Consider the following 17,870-nt stretch of genomic DNA (forward strand, 5'->3'; position numbering starts at 1 on the left):
TGACCCCATTTCACCCATCATCTCTAGCAGGGGCCTTAGGCTGGACGTGAAAAGGAGGCCATTCTCCTACTATGACCAAAGGATTCACAGAAGCTTCTGAAGGCCTAACTGTTTTGGAGTTTCTGTTGGGTTTAAACCCCATTCACCTAAGTCTAGGAATGAAACCATTTGGGCAGCAGGCCAATGCTCCTGTATACATCCCCTTTATTTGGTTTTAGACTTTTGGATTTGCCTAGAACGTTCTGGTGCCCTACTTTGACTGCAGTGCATTCTGGCCCCGTGCTGCGTCTTGCAGTTTTCTGTCAGCTTAGATCTATGGCCTGCAGTGCAGCTTTTTTGCATTTTGCCACCTCGCTCATGCAGCTGTCTGGTTGGCAATGCATGGCGCTCTTGTGTTTTGCAAGGCTTGTTAGTCCTGATGACCCCTGCATTGCAGCGTCGGTAATAAATCCTGCAGATGGAGGTGAGCTCATTTGCAGAGCACTTTATTAAATTACTGCAGCAGAGATAGGACTTGCTGTGTGTGTGGAGGGGGGGAGGAGGGATGCAGGAACATGTATTGAACGCTTAACTGCACACAGATAAATGAGGTCGGAAAGGCTGAGAGCTGTTTGTCATAGGTGCCTGGCTGTCATCTTACAAACACGCACCATGTAGAGGAAGATGAGGTGGGCAGCTTGGCTTGCTGCAATGTGAAGGTTTTGCAGGACCAGGCTGCCCCCAAGCATGATGGGACTTTTAGGTTTTTGTCATTCTTTGCTAATACCTAATTTTATATTAAAAAGAAAAAAACAATGGACATAAATTGCTGCCCATCAACCACCTTTATTCTATTTGTGTGAAGAATTTACCTTCCTAGCAAGAGCAACATCTCATTTTTATGTAACTGTAAGAAGACTGGTGTCTAGCATGCAAAAGTTATTTCTTGTGTATTGTATATGGGTTTCAAAAAATTAAAATGGCAATAATGTAAATGGATTTAGTTACTCATACACCTGGATATTTCATATGCATATGATAGTTATTTATTTAGCATGAGCCTAATTTTTAGTGATATAGTCATTGGAAGGAAGAAATCTATGTATGTCTCTGGTGGTCCCATCTTTGCTTCATTTAGCTGTGATTCCTTCCATGACCTCCTTGTCCTGCACCATAGTAAGGGTTGTAGCATGGAACACAGGTATCTGATGCTACTAAAAAGGTTGCAAGATATTTAAAGTAGGTTATAGTTCTTTGGTAGATCCCAACTTAGAAGTGGGTTGTACGCATGTTTCTGGTGGACCCATCTTTGCTTTGTTGAGCTGTGGTTCCTTTCATTGACCTCTATGTCCTGTTGTGTAGTAGGATTTGTAGCAATGATCTAACATCAGAAGAATCAGGGAATCAGAAACTACTCAAAGTGTTGCAAGCTAAAAGTTTTATGGAGGTTATAGCTTCAGTGGAGCCAAAATTGGAAAAGTGAGCTCTATGCCTGTCACCAACCCCCCCCCCCCCCCCCCTTTGTTTTGTTGAACTGCGGTTCCTTCTATGAACTTATTGTATATCATGTCCCATAGCCAGGATTGGAGAATGGAACACATGAATATGGCATGGAACAAAGGTATCTGACACTCCGAAAAATGTTCCAAGCTTGAGTCTGTGGCTATAACTCTTCATCAAGCCATAAAAAAATGGGTCCCTGGAGAAGGACCAGTTTTGAGGGTTTTTTGTGAAGGTTCTGCTTTAAACATTGGAAATTATATTGGATCTCTATTGGACATACCTTGCTTTCTGTGTGGAAGCCATTGCCTCTCTGGTAATGCCTTCTGCTGGGTCACAGCTTGAGTTCTGCAATCAACAGGGAGCCCAAGCTCAGGAATAAAGGAAAATGTGGTCAGTGTCCCAGTTGAAGGATTACTCTCAATTACTGTCCTGGACACACAATTGAAAGCTAGATTAATGGTAAAATCCCAAGTCATACACAACACCCCACTATCTTTCATCAATTTTACATTTGTTCACCTTGTTAAATAGGCTATTCTCATCTAAATCCGCCCTTCAGGTCTCTTTACAGCATTGTATCCAAGCATAGGAAACCTTAAGCAAGTGCCGATATGTACCCCAGACACGGTCGATGAAAGTCTACTAATTTATCAACTGCAGGCTCTCCTTTAAATCCTGAGAGGCCCACTGCTGAACAGCCAATTGATGATGAAAAGAAGGACCCCATATTTTAGAGGAAGAGAGAAGACCCATGACTGTAATGTCACATGACCAGAGCTTCAGGTGGGCAAAAAAGAATTTAGATAGTGTTTTTTTGGGTTTTGGTAGATGGGAGGTGGTTATTGTATAGCTTGGCTTTAAATTTTCCCTAAGTAGACCGAAATGCCCTCTTGGACCTTGAAAGCCTCTGACCTCGATGTAGACCTAACGGATTGTAGTTTTTCTCCACTCCATTAAAAAAATGTTTTTAGATCCACCTTTAAAACCTAAGGCTATGAACCCGAAGGTTATGTTGGTATATATTTATTTTAAGTTCTTTCATGTCTGTCCAGTTCTTGTGACCATATCCCCCCTCCCTTACCACAGGATAGAAGAAATCCTCCAGGAATTCTATTTATACCTCTGTAGCGGAAGGAAATCACTGGGTGATTCCGGGGGGGGGGGGGGATACAACAAGAGGTGTATATATAGACCGAGTCACTGGAGAGAGATGATGGACAGGGAGACGTCAAAAGCCGAAGCGTGGCATCAGGGTAAAATAAATATGGATCTCTCCCAGCTCCATTGGGCTATAAATAACAAATGGAAAAAGTGCACTAAAATAAAAGCTCTTTCAAGGCAAAATGGGAAAATTCTATGCACTTAGGTTTTAGCTTGTAAAGCCAGTGTGATGTAACATGACTGGGGACCTGTTGTATAATAAAGGTTTGTGCGTGTGAAGAATCCAATGTATTTTTGTAAACTAGGGCAATTATGCACAGCAAGTTCTGTGATTGGCTATAAGGGTGAAAGTATGGAAGCCACCTTTGCCCATTTCCTAATAAAAAGGTCTTGCCTTAAACTCACATGCCCTGTAAATAAATATGAAATAATGGCAAGGACAGGTCTTATTTTTGGAAGAATGGATGGTGGATGGGTTGGAGAAGCATCTATATGGGGCTAACTTTCCAAGAAGTTAGCAAGAAAAAGCTCAATAAATGTGGCTTACCTCCAAGAATTTTTTAATTTATAAAGAGTGGGCTAGGACAGATTTCTCACTAGGTCACCAGGTCCAGTGGCTGTAAGAACAACTGGTGACCCTTCGTTTCTTCTGCTGTAAGCGAGTGATGTTTGGTTGCCAACCAGGTAGCTGGAGACTTTTATGGAGGTTCAGTAAGAATTTGTGACCACAAGGCTGGGTCCTTGGTAAATGAATTCATACTCAAACTCACGTTGGGGTGGCGGGTGTTTATAGTCGTAGTCAAAGCTGAACAAGATGCAGCATGGCCATAGGTTGTGAATTTTTGCATATACACTTTTTAATATTAAAAATATCTGATTTTATCTTTTTCCCTTCATTACTATAAAATTAAGGAAATTATATTATATCCCTTTGTTTCATTTAGTGTTTTATATCTAAGCTTACCATGGCCCCAGAAACCTTGCTAGCTGCATCAACCACAAGAAAACAATCGCCCTCCATGAACACTCTCCTCCCAGTCATCATTTTTCTCACTTTCTGGCATTTGAACAATGGTGTACATGTAATCCTTTGTGAATTGGGCATAAATGTGTGCATCAAGTCCGGGGATTGTTTTTTTTTTTTACATGCACAAATTTTTCCCTTTTGTTTGCGTTGGTGAATCAGCTCGAATGGAAATTATAAGCATATGATTGGACAGAACTGGTTAGACGCTAAGGGGCCCTCCCTGCTCCAGAAAAGTTTCTCAAGCTGGATATGGACATTTTTTTCTGCATTGCTCCTTTTCCAATAATAGCACAATGATTGTTCAAATTATAATATGACTCTAATGGTGACCTGTTCTCTTTAAAGAAGAAATGTTAAATCACAAATTAAGCCTTATTTCCATTGTCTGCCTTGGCTTTATTTGTATTTTGCTATAATGCAGATGTTACTTGTTTGTGTGGTCACTGCCCCACCTTCTGATTTATTGCTAAACCTTTGTTCTTACTAAGAAACTTCCCCACCCTCAACCAGTTCATGGTTTGTTGACTGATAAGGGGTGGCATTTATTAGGCCCCGTAATGGAGTGATTCCATTGTATGTGCGCACCCAATGTTGTCCATTCAGTGAAGTGTATGCTGGTAAGTATAATTTTGAGATTGTACTTCTAAGCAGCCAGTCAGAGCCTCTGTCCTACACAGAGCCCACCCCCGAGGAAGAAGTGATACAAGAAAGCCTAGTATATACAGGCAGTTCTGCTGCTAATTTTGCAATTCAACAACCAGTTCAAATCAGTTGATTTACTGATCAGTAATTGTTTTCATCGGTCCCAAAACACGGTAAATACACTTAGGCAATTCTGGCCTTCAGATAAGAGTGTGGATTGGGTTGATGAGTGACAGCAAGCACTGTACGTACCATAGGACTAAGGGAGCTCCGGATCAGATTTCTTTGACCATTCATACACACAACATTATAAATTTATAAAGTATATCAATTATTTAGTCAGCTATTTACGATCAGTTTTCTGCTTAATTCACTTCAGATTTCCAGCCAAAGCAACCATTTTATTGATTGGTGATCGGCTTCAGTTAGCCCAATTTGTCCAAATAACATCTTGTGTTCCAGTTCCTTACTATGGGAATAGTATATGATATCTAGCCATAGGTATGTATTTATTGGGTTGCACTTTTTTCTTATGTTTAAATGGCACTGCAGGGGATCAACATACATAAAGTCACCTTTTTCTAGCTTCCATGCACCTTGTGAAGTTGTAGAACTCCAAGACTCAGTGTTGCTCAGTTGCTACCAATATGAATTGCTGCTATATTTGGAGGATTAAGGGAAACCTATAAAGGACAGAAGATATCTGCCCATCTTCTGTAGCAAACCCCTGATATACCATTTAACGTTTTGGGCGTGTACCTTCATGAAACATGCCATAGGCTGGGCGATGGAAATGCAACATAGCTTATAGCTGTGTACAAATAGCACCCCGGGTTAATAAATAGAGCTGGAAGGAGTCCATTACTGTACAGAGTGAATGGTGGGGGGGATCAATATTCCAGAGAGAAACCACTTAATTGTTCCAGTGTAAATAACGGACAGCATAGGCAGCTTTTAATCTACACAATGTCATTTTGTTGACTAGATGTATCCGCTCCATTATGTTATTAGCTTTTAACTCCTTTGAACCGTAAGGCAGACGGAACTGCAAGAAGACCTCAAGGCTTAACTTCTCCAAACCAAGAAAATGCATTAATGGTGATAATATTCATAGCACAAAGTTTTCCCATGTCATTCTTTTTTAGGAGTCATGAGAAATATCTAGGCTGCCATTGGTACTTTCCCTCTAGTAAAGGTCGGTGTATACAGGCCGATTTTATTTTAGATCGAAATCCAATGGCTTTTAAAGTACATCTGAGTTCAAACTCATTATCAACCATTTCCTACAAGTAATTTTTTTTCCGCACCTGGATTATTTGTGGTCAGTGTGGTGAGAGATAATGGTATATGAATGGGAAGAACATGTGCTGTAACATCACTTTGTGTTAAAGAGCAATTGCTAGTTTTGCACTTTTTGCTGATGGCAAATGAAAGCATTTTGAATGGTAACTGGTGTACATATCAGTTGGTACAAAGCAGGCAAAATCCTGTTTGCTGGTATACTGGCCAACACGATTCGTACATGGCTCCATTGCTTCGCCTATACATGATTTACAGAGAGAAATTACGCATCTGTCCATGACTTTATCTTCACAATATCAGAAGCCATCCGTCTCTCCTAAAATGGATTTTCATAGGATGTTCATCAGTGGCTGCAAAATCCAACTACTTTATGTTTGTATGCTGGTCAACCATGGATGCCTTTTAGAAGCAGTTGGATTTTGCAGCCACCGATGGAAATCCTAAATCCAACTGTTTTTAGAAGGCACTCATGGGTGGCCAGCATGCAAACACAATGGCTTCTTTTGGCCATGTCATGTGAGTAGGGAACATGTTAGTAGTTTCTGTTATCGCCATTATCTGGTCTTCTTACTTCTTTTCATGCCATGGATGTACCATTGAGCTGAAGTTGTCCTGAAGTCTGGTTAAAAAAAAAAAGCACAAGTACATTCCAATGGCAAATGAAGAGGGATGGTAAGATGTGATGTGTCATCCCCCCTCAAATTCCAAATCTCCCCCTGACATATATCTAACTGTTAACAACACTGTTATTCAGCCCTCCCCTCAAGCACGTTGTCTTGGTGTCACCTTTGACTCGGCCCTCTCATTTTCCACCCATATTCAGAACATTTCCAGGTCCTGTCACTTTCATCTACGCAACATCTCCAAAATCCGCCCCTACCTGTCCCCAGAGACCACCAACCTCCTTGTACACGCTCTTATCATCTCTTGTCTGGACTACTGTAACCTCCTCCTCTCTGGTTTTCCACTAACCCGACTCTCTCCTCTACAATCTATTATGAATGCTGCAGCCAGACTCATCCATCCTTCCCTCCGCTCCTCTTCCGCTGCATCTCTTTGTAGTTCTCTTCATTGGCTTCCATTTCACCTTAGAATCAAATTTAGCTCCTGTGCTTTGCCTTCAAATCCCTCCACAGTTCTTGTCCCACTTACATTTCTGTCATGGTTAAAAAATACTCCCCCTGCCGCTCTCTCCGCTCCTCCAATGACCTACTAATGACTTCCTCACTCATAACCTCATCACATGCACAGCTCCAAGACTTCTCTAGAGCTGCCCCACTCTCTGGAATGGTCTTCCTCGTCCTATTCGGCTTGCTCCTACTTTCTGCTCATTTAAAAGAGCGCTCAAAACCCATTTTTTCAAACTTGCCTACCCGTCTTCTTCTGTCTTTTGAAACCACCATTACTTCCCACCACTACATATCTCCCATCCTATTGTGTGTGAAATTCCCCCACCTACTAGATTGTAAGCTCTTCGGGGCAGGGTCCTCTCCTCCTGTATCACTGTCTGTATTAGTCTGTCATTTGCAACCCCTATTTAATGTACAGGGCTGCGTAATATGTTGGCGCTATATAAATCCTGTTTATTATTATTAATAATAATAATAATAATAAAATATTCTGTCGCTTGGTCTAGGGTGACCTACTGATCTTTGGAAGGGGAAAAGAACCGAGCCAATCAAGATAGTCAGGGGTCCCTTATACCTTGACCGTTTTGGGCAACCATCATCTCATATGTATCAATATTTTTATACTTGGCTAAACATATTAGGCCTAATTTATTAAAGCTCTTCAAGATTGGAGAAGATAAAATATCATGGGAGAACCTGGTTGATCTAGAAATGTGTTTCTTTAATATCATTTTCTATTAGTTGGCAAATGTTTTTGATCTTGGAGCAGATCTATCAAGGTTCGCTAGATCACCCAGGTTCACCCATGATAGTCTATCTTCTCCAGTCTAGGATAGCTTTAATACATCATGCCCATTGCATGTGATAGCTCTGTCACAATGGCGATGTAGTTCACAGAATGCTTCTACCTGTTGCTGTTTTCAGAATGCTTTCGGGAAGAATCTAATAACATGGATGACAAGAATGACAATCTCTGTCAGAGCTACAAGCAGTCTTCAGGGGTTAACCTCTGTAATCCATCACCCCCCTCTCCACCTCCGCCTCTTCTATATTTCTCTGGCATTCTCACATGAGTGATTCTTGTGTTTTCCTTCTCCGCATTGTGCCTGAACCAATTCCTGCATCTCAGGCAGCTCTCCTTCCATTACTGTAATTGGTTTCAGTGCAGGCTCGCAGGATATATTTGCAGCAGTGGAGGGGCAGGGTGTGGGTACATCCCTTTAAATCACATGACTGACAGTAGTGGACCCATAAATAAACTAATAGATTTGACAGAAGGCCTACTCCCTGTATTGATCCCTATTGCTTCAAGCAGCTTGCTGATATAGGCCCAGGTGTCGGGAGCTGCAAGGGAAGAGCTGGAGCTATTAGTAAATAGCTGTCCTATTTAAAGAGCACCTGTCATGAGCATATTTCTGTAAAAGAAGAAGATACTCTGTAAAGATATTCCGGGATAAAGGTTTGTATATTTTAGCATCTTAGTAATACTCAAGTATTGCATGCTTCCTTGTTACTGCTCTAGAAAATCAGTATGTTCTTGGAAGTCAGTTGGAACTATAGGCAGATTTCACCCAACTTCCTGAATGAGCTTGAAGTAGCTCATCAAATTTGCAAGATTGGTTTTGCGGAATGTCAAAATAGATTTGAAGAGTAGTGCTTAAATGAAGAACAAAAAGCACATGATTGCAAACACAGACATGCATCAGCTGTTATATCAAATGTGTGATGACCACAGGTTAGCCCTAATTCAGCCTCACACCTCCATCCACTCCTTTTGAATCGTGGCCCTTGGGACTATTTTTATTACCTTGACTTTGTATTGTGTAATCCCTCAAAGAAGGAGAGAACAGACATTCTGCTATTTTATATATACCTTAAATATCTTATATATACTTCTAATCTATACTTTGCAAGAATTCTGTACTTTATAGTGTGCAGGTATCCCTTTATCTTTCCCAAAAATAAACCCCCTCTCCTGAGCTAACATTAAACTCCAGTTAAACATAGAACGTGCTCCATACCTCTCTCTATGCTCATCTTCTTCCAAACAATTTATCTCTAACCTTTGTTATCAAATCTCCTCTGCCACTGTTGACAGCACAATACATCACAAACCTTAGTTCCTTTTGTATTGTCTGCCCACATGCAGACACATAGTTAGCACTGAAGACACAAACCTATAATATTTTTTCTGACTCCACTGTGTGTAAACTTTGCAGATGTCTATGCAAAAGTACCACCATGATGGCAGAATAATAAACTTCAACGAGGACAGAGGAATTCCCATCATTGCTTCTCACACTGTATCAGCACATTTACATGTAGACCACCCTTGGGAATGCTTACATGTGCAGCTGAGATTAAATGACTGTAAGGACAGAAAGGAAAGGGACTTCTTTAGGGTAGAATTCGCAAACCGAGGAAATCAACAATCTTTTTTGTCGATGGACTTTGTTCTTTAATGTAGGTGTCTCTTTAACCTGGATATTTGAATGAAACTCTGTGGTTCTACAGCCAAGGGCTCTCCAAGGTTTGCTAGGGGTTCTTTGCACTGTGGTTGACTTACCTTTCATTTGAAGAAACTATGTAGTCAAAAAGGTCAATAGAACTTGAAAGAATGCCAACCACCACTGCAATAGGACATTCTTCCATCTGACTACCAATAGGGTACATTTCTCCCACTGGCCCCCCATGAATGGTTTTTCGCAGGGGTTCCCCCAGACTTGAACATTATTTCAAGGGTTCATCAGGAGTTTAAAAAGGCTCTGCTGAGCAACTGATAAAAAATAGTCAGCGACTAGTTTCCCTTTATTCTATACGTCAAGGTGTTTTCTCTCTGTGTATTGGAGGCTCTTGTTCTTGGTGTATATAGGTGGAGGATCACATTCTATTGCTCGGTGTGTATATAGGTAGAGGATCTCAGTCTATCTCCCGGTGTATATAGGTGGAAGATTTCAATCTATCTCCCTGTGTATATAGGTGGGGGATCCCATTCTATCTTCCTTTGTATATAGGTGGAGGATCTCAATCTATCTCTCTGTAAATATAGGTGGAGGATCTCAATCCATCTCTCTGTGTATATAGGTGGAGCATCTCATTCTATCTCTCTGTGCATATAGGTCGAGGCTCTTATTCTATCTCCCATTGTACAGTATATAGGTAGAGGATCTTGTTCTATCTTTCTTGGTGTATATAGGTGAAGGATCTCATTCTATGGCTTGGTCTATATAGGTGGAGGATCTCGTTCTATCGCTTCGGAGCTGTCACTATCTCTGCTACACTTTATCCGGGAGAATTCTCCATTGCGTGTTGCAGCTTTGGGTTCTCGAATTGTCACTTGTTTTTTCAAAAGCAATTTCAATACCAAGTGAAAAATTCCTAATGGATATGCTCAAGGTGTCCAAAAGTGGTCAATGGTGGCATCTCTAATGCTCTGATTACCACAGTTTATAGTAAGAGGCTAAGTTGGGCTTCAAAATGTTTTGATTGGCACAATATTTGACATTCAATGGAGCGCTTGGTTATATAATATTGTGCACTCTGTCAGGATTTTCCTGTCTATTCTGGTGCATTGGCAACCCAATCAAAAAAGATGTAAAGGGTTACTGTTTTTGTTATAAGGAGGGTATGTCTTAAGGTTGTAGGGTTATGTTATGGTTGGGGAGGAGGGTTAGTGTACAGGGTTCTGTCCATGCTAGGACCATTGTGATGATAATTACAATTGATGATCTCCTGGTGCTGACAATGCATCACTAAAGGTGATATCCAAAGTCCAGTCACCTATTAGTGCTCAAATTAACATCCAGCTGCAAAACTTGAATGAAAACAGATGCATGCCCATCATATTTATTCCCTGACAAACTCCAGGAGACCTGTCCAGAATAAGTCCGTGATTTACATATGAGCAAAATGTAAAAAAGAATGTGCTGCATATCTGCAATATATGTACATTTATCCATGTTCTCTCTTGCAAAAATAAAATATCTGATCTAAATGAAATTTAATGAGCTCCCATTTTTCTGTAGTGGAAAATGCTACCTTTGCTGCACTGAAATTCTGCTGGTCTCCTAAAAGATATAATGTTCTTATGTCATTCTTGTTCTCTGTAACCATAGCCTTGTGGCAGACAACCTGCCATGACCTTGCCTGGGGACCATCTCTGACACCCCATATCTTGGAACTGCCCCTGGCACAGCCATTCTGAGGATCATCTCTGACTTGTCCTGTCTATAGCTGACTATGCAAGAGATGTCTATGTTTCTAGGTGTCTATGACTAATACTCTCTACTCTTACACCCATCTCATTCTGTTTAGGATGTGATTGGGGTGCTGTATATTTGAGGGAGTTGTCTCTGTAGGCCTATATCCATTTCATTCTATCTAGGGTCATTCTCTAGTCCCTCCCTCCATCTGTCTCATGCTGTCAATAAGGAAGCTGTCTTTGTTAGACTTATGCCCATCTCAATCTGTCCATGCTTCTGGCTCTACCAATAGGTCTAATGTCGTCTTTGAGGGAGCTGTCCCTTCATCTCTATACCCAATTTAATTCTGTCTATCTAGGTCATGGTTGGGTTCTACTTGTTTCATACTGTCTCTCTCTCTCTTTACATTTCATTCTATTTATTTAGGACCTGTCTTTTGTTCCCTCCCATTTCCCCATCTGTTTCAAGCTGTCAGTAAGGGAGCTGTCTCGTTAGCTATCTCATTCTGTCAATCTACGACATGCTTCTGGTTCTGCCTATGCATCCCATGCCTTCTTTGAGGGACTTATTTCCCTAGCTCCATATCCATCTCATTTTGTCAATCTAGGACATGCTTCCGGTTCTGCCTATGTGTCTCAGCCTTCTTTGAGGGACTTATTTCCCTAGCTCCATATCCATCTCATTCTTTCAATCTGAAACTCAACTCTATTCTCCATTCTCTCCCTTTGTCTTATGCTGTCAATGAGCAAGCTGTCTCTTTAGCCATACTCCCATCTCATTCTGTCTGTCTAGGATGTGCTTTTGGTTCTACCTCTGTGTTCCATGCTTTGGAATGGTCTCTCCAGCCCCATAATCATTTCATTTTGTCTCTAGGAAATGTTTGTGCTTCTTCCTATCTGTTCTATAATGTCTTTAAGGAATTGATGCTATAGCCTCAATTCATATCATTTCATCTATCTAGGACCTGTCTGTAGTTGTCCCCATCTGTCTCATTCTGTCAATGAAGGAGCTGACTCTTTAACCCTATACCCATCTTATCCTATTTAGGATGTTCTTCTGGTTCTTCCTATCTGTTTCATGCTGTCTTTGAGAGATTGTCTCCCCAACCCATATCACTCTCATTCTTTCTAATACCTTTCTCTAGTTGCCCCCATCTGTCTCATGCTCAAGCCATCCCTTTAGCCTTAAACCCATCTACTTTTGTCTAAGACTTGCTTCTGGTTCTTCCTATTTGTTCCATGCTGAATTTGTGGGATTTTCTCTCCATCCCCATATCCATCTCATTTTATTCACCTAGGACCTATTTCTAAGAGTCGCTATAAGCCTCATGCCATCAATTAGGGATCTGTCTCTTTATCCCCAATACCCATCTTACCCTTTTTAGCATGTACTTCTGGTTCTTTCTTTCTATCTTTTTTTCTGCTATCTATCTGTCTGTCTATCTATCTATCTATCACTTGAATTCAGTTCTTCCTGGCCTGTCTCATGCATTCTCATTAGCCCTATACCCATCTTATTTTGTCTATCTAGGATAAGATCCGACTTATCTGTTCCATACTATCCTATATGGATTGTCTCTCCAGCGTTATATTTGTCCCATTCCACCTGTCAATAGGCTTGTTGGCTTTTAGTCTCTAGCCATAAATCCATCTCATTCCATCCGTCTTGGATGTACTTCTGGTTCCACCCATGGCTCATGTCTGTCTCTGATAGATCTGACTATCTAGCCCCATATCAGTCTCATTTTATCTACCTAGGACCAGTCTCCAGTTGCCTTATCTGTCTCGTGCTGTCTCTTTAGCCCTATGCCCATCTTATTCCGTCTATCCTGGATGTACTTTTGGTTCTTTCTACTTTTGAGGGATTGTCTCTCCAGCCCCATATCCATCTCATTCCATTTATTTAGAACCTAGTCTCTAGTTCTCCCCCATCTGTCTCATGGTGTCAATGAGGGAGCTGTCTCTGGTCCTGTCTTCTGCATCTGGGAGGGAGAGCCTTTTAATGAGAGAAGGAGGAGGTGGGGCCACTGGCTGGAGAGAGTGAGAGACATTGAGATAAGCAGAGGGAGGGATAGGCAGACAGAGAGGGAGAGTGAATGCAGAGGTAGAGGATCTCACACAGGCAAGATCTGTTCAGATTGTCTCAGGTAAGGGTTGGTATGACTCTGCCATGGCATTGCCTACATATGTGCAGGGTGTTCTGTATGGTATAGTGTCAGAATGTTGCATGCATTCTCTGAATTGCAATTATTCTCTGTGATTGACAGCTCCCTCTGCCATGGTTTTCTCTCCCTGTATACATGTTTGCATCTATTGGTATTGCAGATTGGGTTCCAGCTGTCTGTTCACAAGGCCAGATTGTAATAGGGCACCTTATGTTTGTGTCGGTATGTGTAGGTGTGTGCACAGCCAAGCATGGGGTGGGGGGTGGTAGTTGCTGGAAAGACAAGAGGATAAAAGCTGTACAGAAATAGAAAGGAAAAAATACAACAAATACAGAGCTATGAGTTGAAAAAGAACGGGTGGCATGATGAAAGTGACAGTCATTAGGTAATTGAGGTGACAGAGATTGCTTAAGTGGAAAATTGTAGCCGAAGACTGCCCATTAGTTGAATGTTAATTGGCAAAAAAGTGAAATTCTGGATTATCATCGCATTATGTATGGACTGCACAGAGTTGCAATTTTTAGGTTGGTTCACTTGCCATGTTTTAGTATGAAATTAAAAGAGTTTTAGTGTTGCTGTAGCAATGATACGCAATGTTTTAGTATACTGTCCTCGATATGATTTGGTACTGATATGCTGAGCAACCATGAGGAATGCGGTTGAAATTTTTGGATAATTCTACAGGCCTTTGGCATGTGCCATTCTTACGCATAGTTTGTAGTTGATGTATTAGCGATAAACAATGTTTTGGCATATTTTTGCTTTTCACGGCATGGTTTTTGATCTTGGTATGAAATATTTTCAAAGCTTTGTTGTATATGGTTTAGGCGGCATGCATTTGCTTTGCTTTAGTTTAAAGTGCAGAGTTGATAATCATATAAAAGGTTTTTGATTTAAAATGAACTATTCTAAATTTAAATTATTATGACATTGTTTTGTATCAATCAAAACCTTACATAGCTTTGTCCCCTACATTAAATCTCAGTAATGATCCTTCACCCAAACGTTGGTGCCACATCAAACCATATGTGCCAATTCTTTCTATTTTAAACACATGGGTATATTTTTATGGAATTTGGTGAATGTTGTTATTTCCTGCTTTGAAATATTTGGGTTTACAAGATTTGACACATTAATATGTTTTTTTTATGTGTAAAATTGGTGACGACAATTCTTCTGATGCTCCATTGGTATGCAATGCAGTAGGTTCAGTTTAATATACTGCTTCTAATGCCATTGATCTACATGGCCTGGACACAAATTTGTTAAGTCACAGTGCTTGGTTTGATGTGGCACTTTTATAAAGTGTTGATGGAGTACATTTCTGGATTACAAATATTTGGTTTGATGTGGCACCAATGCCGTGCTAGTACACAATGAGTTGCAATGTTTGGAATGGCATGACTTGGATATGCAGAAGTTGGCACTCCACGGGGTCCATTCCTGGGTATGAACTGTAGCTTCAATGCTATACAGTGTGTTGGTATAAAGTCAAGTACAGTATTCAGATTAAAATAGAATGTTTTGGTGAGCTGTAAGTTGAGTAGCAATGGTTGGGTGCCATTGTACCAGTGTGGAGTATGTTGATGCAAGGTATACGTGTTGGTGCATTGAGATACAGAGGAGGTTGATGCACTAAAGGAGTTTTCAACCAACATATTACAGCTGTGCTTCCTCTGAATACCTAATTATGTACAGAAGAGATAAACATGAATTTGCTTTTCACATGATTACATAATTTAAGTAAATCTTTGCTCAACTCGTTGAGTAAATTGAACTCCATATCCGTGTTGATAAAGCATTGATGCCGAATAAGTTGGCATGACGTATAGAAATGAAACATTTCCATGAACACCATGCAATTAGTCAAAAAAATTCCATAACTGTAGATTGAACCCAATTTGGAACATATTTATAGCAATAAATAAAGACTTAGCTTGGATGTAGCCCTTTCCTCTTCATGTCTATCCAAAACAGGGTTTCTCAACCTCTTGGGGAACCCTTGAAATAACTTCAGGTTTTCAGGGAATCCCTGCTGTAGTTACTATATCCACAACTAACAATATATTAGCATAGTGGTCAGTAGGAAAGTGTATCTTACATTGCTGACCATTGGGAAGAATGTCACCTTTGCAAATAGCCAAAAAGATGATTGGTGTCTGTTAATCTCACCTGAGATACAAATTGCTCAAGGATCTTCTAGCAACCTCTGGAGGAACCATGGTTGAGAAACTCTGATCTAGAACCTGTCTGTGGTTCCCTATGTCCATCCCTTGATGTCTATAATGAGCTGTCTACCTATCTTTCTTTCTGATTTGAGCTATATGTCCATTGCTGTCTTTGAGGGAGTTGTCCCTCTATCACTATCTCATTCTGTCTGCTTGGGTATGTTGTATGTTTAGTTGCAACTAATCTGAAAATCAAAATCTACTAGAATGAAGCATATGTAACTTTAATGTTTGGGTTGATATCATCATATTGTGTCCTTTGGATGTTGACTGAGATACAACGTCCAGGCTTGTATGGCATTGATTCAATGTGATAGCATAGATAGCAATAAATGTATATGGAAATGTGTAGCATTAGTACGAAATGTTACAGACCCAGTGGGAGGTTCCAATCGTGGTTTCGGCAATTATTTGAACCTAATTTTGTAACATTAGAGATATTATTTTATAATTTGCTGGAAGTTATGAGTTATTTGAGCTTCACAGGAATATCAGTAGACTTGGGACCTCACCATGATAGATGCTGGACACCTTTGGGTTTAAAATGCAGTATATAACATAAATATGAAATGATTTGGTTCAGCCAGAGCTGAATTAATCTCAGGAGCCACATTGGTTCATAATAGGCAGCAGGAGACTAATGTTTATAGCTTAATTATTGATAAAAGAGAAAATGATTGCAAGTGGCTTCCTCTTCACGCATTGCACAGGCATGGTGCACTCTTGCCACCAACAGGAAACTTGCTGTGATAAAATGACATGCAGCAATCGTAGGAATACATGAGGACAGGAATTGATTGTAAGAATTCTGCAGGGGACCGGCAGCACTGAGATGCATAAAAATAAGAAACATTTTAACAAATGGAAACAGTTTATAAACATTATGTTGGCAAATAAAGGTTATTTATTTGGGGTTTATATGTACTTTAAAGGGTCAGTTCTGTTGATGGCAAGGAAAAGATACTACCATGGCTTCTTAAAGGGTTAGTACAGCCAAAATGAGCTTCTTAGTTTTCGGTAGATGTTGGCAGACCAAAGCATTAGCTGATTTTAGGATCTGGAGACTTTAGTGGTGTGATGTTCCAAGCTTGGCCTACATAGGGCTTTCATTGGTAAGTCAATGGAGGCAATGAAGGCTCTCTTGCTACAGCCTATAAGAACAATGTTCCATACGAATAATACAATAAGCTAAGAATACATCAATGGCAACCAATTTCTTCCATCATGGCGGATGGTTGGGTAGACAGCTAACTCCTAGGCTTCTGGGCATTTTAGCGTTCAGGGTACCCATGAAAGATATTAAATGAAAACTTCATTGGTGGCTTTTGGACTTGCCCAACTGGTCAAGACTTGTTAGTTACTTTGTTGCAGTCTGATCCTTGGGGCAAAGAAGACTGAGAAAATGTTTCCTCCTGAGTGCCTGGATTGACATTTGTAGGAGTTCCACAGTAGAAGCTTACCTGTTTGTATTGTCTATATTATTATGGCCCTGTAAGACAAAAAATTGACTTGTCCATCATCTTGTGATGTTGACAGGAAGGTGTACAGGTCCAACCAATCTGACTATTTCTCTGATTTTCAGTAGGAGTATAAAGGTTGTAGCTGGGCTCCTTGGATATCCCCTGGACCCCAAGCCCCTGCCCAGGGTTACCTTGTAGATGATCTGGCTTTGAGTACATGAGAAAAAATTGGACTTGTGTGACAAATTCTCCCAAATATGGAGGGCTGAAGGGAACCACATAAAAATGTTCTGTTTTGTTGTTAAGTAAAAGTTTCTCTTGTGCCTTCTATGGAACCTGCACTGTCACCATTTTTCCTTTTGCTTTAGTGGAATCCTTTCTTCACCCTGACAATAACATGCATGGAGCAACACTGATGTAGAAAGGGGCTATAAAGTAACTTTCAATTAGGTAATTTCCAATGACTGGAATGTGTGGATTAGAAGTAGGGTGTTGGTACACATTAGCCTGAACATGTGACAGGTGCATTATGGACACTGGGACAGCGGCAGGATGTCTGTAAACTAAGGTAATGTAAATTGATTGTTAGCTTTGGGTGGCAACATCTTGGCAATTGTCAATGATTTATAATAAGTATACTTGAGTGATGACATTGGGCAGTAGAAGAAAATACGTGAGTAATGTTGGTTAGTTGTCTTGGTCCATGCAAGGCAGTGATGCTTTTTGACAAAACTCCATAACTGAGCAAGTGTTTTTGTATTTGTAGTAGCTTGGAGTGAGTAATAGTTGTTTCATGGAAGTCTAGCCCTCCAAAAAAAACTATTTCTGAGTTTAGCTGATGCTGGAAAATGGGCCATGCACAACTGCTATGACCATTATGAGGGAATCCCACCATTATTTTTATTTTGATTTATATTATGTAACATGTAACAAGGAAAGTCAGATAGGCTGAACTAGCCAAAATTCCCAGCTGGACAAGTACCTACCTGGGAATTATTGCTGGGAGGCTTCACCATTGGAGTATCAACACTAGCCAATGACTGACTTGACCCATGTGCTTCAACCAAAAAAA

The 17,870-nt window shown here is 40.5% G+C and overlaps 1 protein-coding gene and 1 long non-coding RNA gene across 6 annotated transcripts in view; one reads left to right on the forward strand and one right to left on the reverse strand.

Annotated features, from left to right (window-relative positions):
* Positions 1-17,870, forward strand: part of ACHE (acetylcholinesterase (Yt blood group)) — a 60,738-nt gene that overhangs the window by 13,013 nt on the left and 29,855 nt on the right. For 3 of the 4 annotated variants that reach the window (XM_072399410.1, XM_072399413.1, XM_072399414.1), the window contains exon 1: positions 13,014-13,092. The exons of the other annotated variant lie outside the window; for it this stretch is intronic. The gene's annotated coding sequence lies outside the window, so the exon portion shown is untranslated. Of the gene's footprint in view, positions 1-13,013; positions 13,093-17,870 lie in introns of those variants that run through there. 4 annotated transcript variants of the gene reach the window in all.
* The window catches only part of LOC140324922 (uncharacterized), a 7,122-nt gene continuing 5,265 nt past the window's right edge, over positions 16,014-17,870 (reverse strand). For both annotated transcript variants that reach the window (XR_011919589.1, XR_011919590.1), the window contains exon 3: positions 16,014-16,827. This is a non-coding gene — a long non-coding RNA (uncharacterized lncRNA). The remainder of the gene's footprint in view (positions 16,828-17,870) is intronic.

This window comes from Pyxicephalus adspersus, chromosome 2 (assembly GCF_032062135.1).
Source record: "Pyxicephalus adspersus chromosome 2, UCB_Pads_2.0, whole genome shotgun sequence".
NCBI classification, from domain to species: domain Eukaryota; kingdom Metazoa; phylum Chordata; class Amphibia; order Anura; family Pyxicephalidae; genus Pyxicephalus; species Pyxicephalus adspersus.